This window comes from Euprymna scolopes, chromosome 46, assembly GCF_053919585.1.
Source record: "Euprymna scolopes isolate OS-2025 chromosome 46, ASM5391958v1, whole genome shotgun sequence".
NCBI lineage: Eukaryota > Metazoa > Mollusca > Cephalopoda > Sepiida > Sepiolidae > Euprymna > Euprymna scolopes.
The window spans coordinates 151,928,879-151,938,388 of NC_136527.1; the positions used below are offsets into that span (position 1 = coordinate 151,928,879).

At 24.1% G+C, this 9,510-nt stretch overlaps 1 non-coding gene across 1 annotated transcript; it reads left to right on the forward strand.

The window, feature by feature from the left end:
* The first annotated feature begins 9,095 nt into the window (after window positions 1-9,095).
* On the forward strand, window positions 9,096-9,259 carry LOC145271606 (U1 spliceosomal RNA). The gene has a single exon (XR_013866012.1). It is a non-coding gene; the product is annotated as a U1 spliceosomal RNA (small nuclear RNA).
* Window positions 9,260-9,510: the final 251 nt, after the last annotated feature.

Consider the following 9,510-nt stretch of genomic DNA (forward strand, 5'->3'; position numbering starts at 1 on the left):
TTTGTTTTTTTGACAACTTTTTTTTAATCTATGTGTGTACAGTAATACCAACCCGTATTTTCTTTTAAGATCACTGAATTCAAACAGACACCGAATTTCGTGAAGTCGACTTACCTCTTCTTAATAAAATAATATAAGTTATTAAATTTACCAAATTTTCATTACTAATGATTACTATATTGTCCAATTTCTACTGTACACTCTTTAACCATGCAGGATTGAAAGCTAATCATCGAAAATAAAATTACTTACCAGCATATAATTGTTTTTTTATTCATGCAATATTAAAATTTACGAATGTATAATCATTTCACTTGTAATTCCAGTTATTTAAAAAAGACGGTAACAGTTTTGTAATATTCAATATATAAGCATATACTAGCATTGTTTAAAAATAGCTTTTTATTAAATTGAAGTTTAATTCATTTTTCTTATAAGTTCCATATTTAATTGTTTATGAACTGTAAATAAAAACTGTATATAGTGGGTGTTGGCATAACTTATCATTTTCCACTTAATTCTTAGTTGAAGTTTTTATATATTTTAGTATTTATGCGAAAGTGTATGTCTATGTTTAAAATGTTAACTTTTCACTCAATTTATTTAAAGACCACATTACATTTCGTTTAAGTGAGTTACCATATTATTTCTTCACATAAAAGCATAAGTAATGAAACACTAGTGATTTAATAGGACACACGTGACATTATAATTATATATGAAAAAAACGAACATAAACAAATCTTAATGTAAATAACAATTGTAGAGAAAATACAATGCAAGGCGGCCAACTATTATTTATTTGTTGGAATCATGATCGAGTTGAAATTTTGTCTCTCATTTTTAGAGGAGAAAATTGTTAATAAGGTTGAAAGAATATCTTTGTAAAAAACGAGATATATTCTCGTCACTAACGTTGTTAAAAGTAATGTTTTTCAGTATGGAATAACCATCAATCCGCTGAAAAATATTTTTATTTTGTCACATATTCTAGAAATCGTAATTCTCATAGTTGTTGCAGACGCGATTGATGTTTATGCATTTTATAAAAAAAACCTGTTCAATGCTCGACCGTGATTTAACATGGAAAAGACAAATTACTCGAGGTCGCAAACCCTTGTTTAATTGTTAAACGAAAATACAGAATAGATAACAATAGTTACTTTGTTATTTTTGTCCTAAAATAATAACAAGTAACACAGCCTCAGCTATTGGCAATTCGTCATCTCCATCTCAAAGACGGAGTTAATGCCTAGGATGATGCATGAGACTAAACATTCAATTAACAAAGCATTACTTTGCCAAAATAATAAAGCGAAACATGGCAAAACAAAAGCAAATGCTGCACTTTAATTTTACTGTACTCTCTTATGCACACACACGCACACACACACACACACACACATATATATATATATATATATATATATGTGTGTGTGTGTGTGTGTATATATATATATGTGTGTATATATATGTATATATATATATGTATATGCATATATATATATGTATATATATATATGTATATGTATATATATGTATATGTATATATATATATATATATGTATATAGATGTATATATGTATATGTATATATATGTATATGTATATATGTGTGTATATATAAATGTGTGTATATATATATATGTGTGTATATATATGTATATATATATACACATATATGCCAAAATAATAAAGCGAAACATGGCAAAACAAAAGCAAATGCTGCAGATGCACCGCCTCCCGGGGGTGAATATGGTAAAGAACAGAAAAGGACACAAATCAATAATTTAGACCGGATGTGTGGGCAACCCCACATACCTGACCTTTAACCAGCTCCCATTTGCCACCTCTCGGGAGCTGGTCCCTTTTTCCATTCCCCTTTCCTTCACTCCTCACGTTAAAAATTGGCCATGTGCCTAATTTGCTCGGCGGGGGAGCAAATAAATATCTGCTGCTCGCCGTGTAACTTGATCAAACGCTTTTTTATTTACCTTATATATTGTTTCAGGGGAAGGTAACTCTTCTGGGAGTTATGTCCCTTTAATTGCAAACATTGGTCACCGGATATACGAGAAAAGAGACCCTCCCTCAACTGAACACGATAAACATTACACATTGTCTTCCTATAAATACGTTAATAAACTTTCCTTCTTTTATTTAAATGTGCAGTATATTTATTTCTTTATTTCCTTCACGGAATACAGTTTCTTGATTATCCTTATAGGACATGTGCGCGCGCTTACGCGTACACAAATGGCCAGCCGTGATAACATAGAATTACATGGCTTCATATTTGGAAAACTACTTGTTTTTCGTCTAATTTAAAATTTTCGCCAATACTACACTGTGACAAGGCAGTTCGGTACGCGAGTGCATATTTAACAGTTTTCGTTTATGATCGTGCGAAACGAAGGATGGGCTGTGAAATGGAAAATAGTGCCAGTTAATACCATACAAACGGTAAATTTGCGACGGAATTGGTTACCATATTCTTTTAAAGCACACCGAAAACTACAAAAAACTATATTTTTTTCTATACAAATGTGAGACGAACCTTAAAGTAAAAAAATACCGATTTTTCTTTATTTTTTAATTTCCTCATGTCTTTATTGAAAGATGAAAACAAAAAAAACATCGAAACCTTTTAGCCAATAAACACTAAAATGCCCCCCTCTCAGGTGGACAGAAAGTGGATACTCATTTTAAGTTAAATTTACATGGAAAAGTGACCACCCGCTTTTCGAAAAAATAATTTCTTCATATCATGAAAACAATTTTTTTGCGACGGAAACGATTTTCAGATTCGTTTTTAGCACACCAAAATCAACAAAAACATATTTCGTTACATACGAACGTGAGACGGGCCTTAATGTAAAATGTTATCCCCTTTTTTATATCCAAGGTCATTGTATAGAGGGAGACAACTCCATTTCACTAAGAGATTCGTTCATTTTTTTTAATCTCATAATTTAGGACGCTACTACTAAGGATATTTTTATTAAATCAAAACATAAAAAAAAGCTGAAACGATTTTTTTTAAAATCTTTGACACGGTAAGTTTGGGAAAAGGAGTTAAAAAAAACTATACAAAATACTGTTAAAAAAACACCGAATATATGTCAGCTTATGTCATGGTAACATATATTTAGTGAGTTTCCAACATTATTTTGCATATTTTTTTGTTATTAACTTCTTTTGCCAAATCTACAGTGTCAACGAGAGAGTCAGGCGCCATCTTTAACTTTCCAATACACCGGTAAGCACTGTATGTTTTTCGAGCTGAATAAACATGTTACATTAAATATAAACACTAAAAACATATCCAGTTATTTAGAAAAGTAACTTATCTTGCCTTTGATAACATTTATTTGTTCTATATTTGTTTTGTGACAACTTTTTCGAATCTATGTGTACAGTAAAACAAACCCAATTAGTCTTTAAGCTTAAAACCCAAAGAATGAAAACATTACAAAACATTTTGTTACTACATTTTTAAATTAATAAATAAATGTCTGGTAAGATTTGTTGCGAAAATAAAGGAAAATGCAACGATAGCTGAAGAGGAAATTGTGATTTTAACAAACAACTGTTTTTTTTAAGCTGTGGCGACTTTTTTTTTTCTGTAACACATTTTCCCATAAAATTTATTAATTAATTTTAAAAAGTAGTAAAAAAAAAATTAAAAAAAAAAAAAGTAGTCGGAAAAATTCCATTTTTCTTTTGTAATGTTTTCATTCTTTTGGTTTTAAGCTTAAAGATTCATTTTTTATAGAAACTCACAATAATATTTACGTTTTAATAAAAATGTAGTTGAAAAAAAATAGAAAAAGTTGCCGCAACTTTCCTTTTCAAATGTTTTCATCAAAAGAAAATATCGTTGGTTTTAGCGTCGTAAATTGTGATATGAAAACAGAAACGATTCTCTCAATAGTCGCATAAAGACTACGTTTTGTATTATTAAGGTTATCAATATTGTAACATAAAAAAATGCTGCAGTTTTTTTTTAATGTTTTGACTTAATAAAAATATCGTTGGTTTTAGCATCCTAAATTATGAGATGAAAAATAATTCCTCTACAATTATTGTTGCATTTTCATTTTTTTGTAATGTAGTCGAAAAAAAACTGTGATATGAAAACAAAAACGATTCTCTTAATAGTCGCATAAAACTACATTTTGTTTTAATAATGTTATTTTGTATATTTATTGTTAGATTTAAAAAAAAAAAAAATTCGTCTCAGCTTATTTTTTTTATGTTTTGATTTGATAAGAAAATATCGTTAGGAGTGACATCCTAAATTATGAGATGAAAAAATGAACGAATCTCTTAGTAATATGGAGTTGTCTCCCTCTGCATAATGACCTTGTAAAAAAAAGCGTGATTATTCGCCTAAAAAAAAACTATGCTATATTATCGATATATTATAGGAGATTGCCTTAAAAAACTTCAATTTATATTAATTAAAAACTATTTCATGAGATCAACAGAAATGCTCCAAGCAGTTGGTGTTTATTTTTTTCTAACATTAAAAATAATAAATGATGGTAAAACTTGCGGTAAATGCGCAGTTTTACGGTTCTTGTAAAATGAAAAAGAGAATTTAAATTTTGTTCTGTTTTAAATTCTGATCATTTTTACATTACGTCCAAATCATCGTTCACATTCGACATGTCAACTTAATAGATTTTCGGGTATGCTAAAAAGGTTGTGGGCGTTTAATCTGAAAGACGTTTTTAACATGAGATGGTTAGGGGTGTCTATTTCGAATGTCGTTCTTAACATGGGACGTTGGATTGGTTATTTGTTGTAAGTTTACCGGAAAACAGTAGTAACAGAAATGCTTCATGAAGTTTTTTTTTCATATTACATTAAAAATAATAAATTATATTCATGTCTTATTTTTTCATATTACATTAAATATAATAAATTATATTAATATGTGTCTTTTTCTCGTTATTACATTAAAAATAATAAATTATATTAATATGTGTTTTTTTTCATTATTACCTTAAAAATAATAAATTATATTATTATCTGTCTTTTTTTCATATTATATTAAAAATAATAAATTATATTAATATCTGTCTTTTTTTCATATTACATTAAAAAATAATAAATTATATTAATATGGTTCTTCTTTTCATATTACATTAAAAATAATAAATGATATTAATGTGTCTTTTTTCATATTACATTAAAAATAATAAATTATATTAATATCTGTCTTTTTTTCATATTACATTAACAAATAATAAATTATATTAATATGTGTTTTTTTTCATATTACATTAAAAATAATAAATTATATTAATATCTGTCTTCTTTTCATATTACATTAAAAATAATAAATTATATTAATATGTGTCTTTTTCATATTAGATTGAAAATAATAAATGATATTAATATGTGTCTTTTTTTATATTACATTAAAAACATTACATTATATTAATATGTATCTTTTTTCATATTACATTAAAAATAATAAATTATATTAATATGTGTCGTTTTTTAATATTACATTAAAACATAATAAATTATATTAATATGTGTCTTTTTTCATATTACATTAAAAAATAATAAATTATATAATATGTGTCTTTTTTCATATTACATTAAAAATAAGAAATTATATAATTATGTGTTGTTTTTTCATATTACATTAAAAAACAATAAATTATATTAATATGTGTCTGTTTTTTCAATTACATTTAAAATAATAAATTATATTAATATGTTTTTTTCATATTACATTAAAAATATTAAATTATATTATCATGTGTTTTTTCATATTATACAAAAATAATAAATTATATTAATGTATCTTATATCCATATAAAAAAATTATAAATTATATTAATATCTGTCTTATTTTCATATTACATTAAAAAATAATAAATTATATTAATATGTGTTTTTTCATATTACATTAAAAATAATAAATTATATTAATATGTGTCTTTTTCATATAACATTGAAAATAATACATTATATTAATATCTGTCTTTTTTCATATTATATTGAAAATTATAAATGATATTTTTATGTGTTTGTTCATATTACATTAAAATAATAAATTATATTAATATGTGTCTTTTTTCATATTACATTAAAAAATAATAAATGATATTAATATCTGTCTTTTTTCATATTACATTAAAAATAATAAATTATATTAACATGTGTCTTTCTTCAAATGACATTAAAAAATAATAAATGATATTTATGTGTGTCTTTTTTCAAATTACATTAAAAATAATAAATTATATTCATGTCTTATTTTTTCATATTGCATTAAATATAATAAATTATATTAATATGTGTCTTTTTCTCGTTATTACATTAAAAATAATAAATTATATTAATATGGGTTTTTTTTTATTATTACCTTAAAAATAATAAATTATATTATTATCTGTCTTTTTTTCATATTATATTAAAAATAATACATTATATTGATATCTGTCTTTTTTTCATATTACATTAACAAATAATAAATTATATTAATATGCGTCTTTTTTTCATATTACATTAAAAATAATAAATGATATTAATATGTGTCTTCTTTTCATATTACATTAAAAATAATAAATGATATTAATATGTGTCTTTTTTCATATTACATTAAAGATAATAAATTATATTAATATCTGTCTTTTTTCATATTACATTAAAAAATAATAAATTATATTAATATGTGTTTTTTTTCATATTACATTAAAAATAATAAATTATATTAATATGTGTCTTCTTTTCATATTACATTAAAAATAATAAATGATATTAATATGTGTCTTTTTCATATTAGATTGAAAATAATAAATATTAATATGTGTCTTTTTTTATATTACATTAAAAACATTACATTATATTAATATGTATCTTTTTTCATATTACATTAAAAATAATAAATTATATTAATATGTATCGTTTTTTAATATTACATTAAAACATAATAAATTATATTAATATGTGTCTTTTTTCATATTACATTAAAAATAATAAATTATATAATATGTGTCTTTTTTTCATATTACATTAAAAATAAGAAATTATATAATTATGTGTTGTTTTTTCATATTACATTAAAAAACAATAAATTATATTAATATCTGTCTGTTTTTTCAATTACATTTAAAATAATAAATTATATTAATATGTTTTTTTCATATTACATTAAAAATAATAAATTATATTATCATGTGTTTTTTCATATTATATAAAAATAATAAATTATATTAATGTGTCTTATATCCATATAAAAAATAATAAATTATATTAATATCTGTCTTATTTTCATATTACATTAAAAAATAATAAATTATATTAATATGTGTTTTTTCATATTACATTAAAAATAATAAATTATATTAATATGTGTCTTTTTCATATAACATTGAAAATAATACATTATATTAATATCTGTCTTTTTTCATATTATATTGAAAATTATAAATGATATTTTTATGTGTTTGTTCATATTACATTAAAATAATAAATTATATTAATATGTGTCTTTTTTCATATTACATTAAAAAATAATAAATGATATTAATATCTGTCTTTTTTCATATTACATTAAAAATAATAAATTATATTAACATGTGTCTTTCTTCAAATGACATTAAAAAATAATAAATGATATTTATGTGTGTCTTTTTTCAAATTACATTAAAGAATAATAAATTATAATAATATGTGTCTGTTTTTTCATATTATATGTAAAAGAATAAATTATATTAATATGTTTTTTTCATATTACATTAAAAATAATAAATTATATTAATATGTGTCTTTTTTCTTATTATATAAAAAATAATAAATTATATGAATATATGTCTTGTTCATATAATATTAAAAATAATAAAATATATTATTATGTGTTTTTTTCGTTATTACATTAAAAATAATAGATTATATAAATATGTGTCTTTTTTTCATATTACATTAAAAATAATAAATTATATTAATATGTGTTTTTTAATATTACATTAAAATATAAAAAATTATATTAATATGTGTTTTTTTTTCATCTTACATTAAAATATTAAATTATATTAATATGTGTCTGTTTTCGTTATTACATTAAAAATAATAAATTATATTAATATGTGTCTTTTTTCGTTATTACATTAAAAATAATAAATTATATTTATATGTGTCTTTTTTTCGTTATTACATTAAAAATGATAAGATCTATTAATATGTGTTCTTTTTCATATTACATCAAAAATAATAAATTGTATTAATATTTTTTTCATTATTACATTAAAAATAATAAAATATATTAGTATGTGTCTTTTTTCGTTATAACATTAAAAATAATAAAACCTATTAATATGTTTTCTTTTTTCATATTACATAAAAAATAATAAATTATATTAATGTGTCTTTTCATATAACATTAAAAAATAAAAAATTATATTAATGTGCCTTTTTTCTTATTATATAAAAATAATAAATGATATTAATATATGTTTTCTTCATATTACATTAAAAAATAATAAATTATATTTATTTGTTTTTTCATATTACATTAAAAATAAAAAAAATATATCAATGTGTTTTTTCATATTACATTAAAAATAATAAATGATATTACTATGTGTCTTCTTTTCGTTATTACATTAAAATTTTTCCCTTCCCCCTCCCTTCACTCCTCACATTAAAAATCGGCCTTGTGCCTAATTTGCTCGGTGGGGGAGCAAATAAATACCATCTGTTCCGGCAGATACTTCAAGCTATGACTAGCTATGACTAGCAAAGACCAGATGTGGGGGCAACCCCACATGCCTGACCTTTAACCAGCTCCCATTTCCCACCTCTCGGGAGCTGGTCCTCTTTTTCCCTTCCCCCTCCCTTCACTCCTCACATTAAAAATTGGCCTTGTGCCTAATTTGCTCGGTGGGGGAGCAAATAAATACCATCTGTTCCGGCAGATGTTGCACTTTGTGACCATTGCCCTTGTGGCAATTGGTTATTGGTACATGTAGGGGCAACCCTATATGTACCATCCCCTTCCCCTCCCTCCCCCTTCACCTCACATAAAACCGACCTTGTGTCACATTTTGCTTACGTGGGGAAGCAAATAAATACCTACTTACCTGGCGTAGAGGTCAACGATGATCATTTAGGTCGTTCCTTCAAAGTGAGGTCCTTCCATTGCACTGCGGTTGGGTTGACCTTTGCGATCGTCTCAAATGTGGACGACTCAGACGCGTTATTTCTAAGTGTGGGGTCTGCGTCCGCGCTCACCCCGATAATATTATCAAAAACAGAAATTCCACCATGTTTCTCCTTCTGAGCAGAAAACGACTTTAATTCCCAGCTACCTCCTGTCTGTATGTCCTCGCCTTTCACAGACGTGTGTAAGGACGTCCTTGTTTCTGTTTTCCCAATCGCCCGTCTCAATACACGCCACAAAAAGGTCAATTCTCTCGACCAGTTTATCATCCACTTCAATCGCAACGTTCTGATATAATCTAATCTGCATGTATACATTACCAACGTT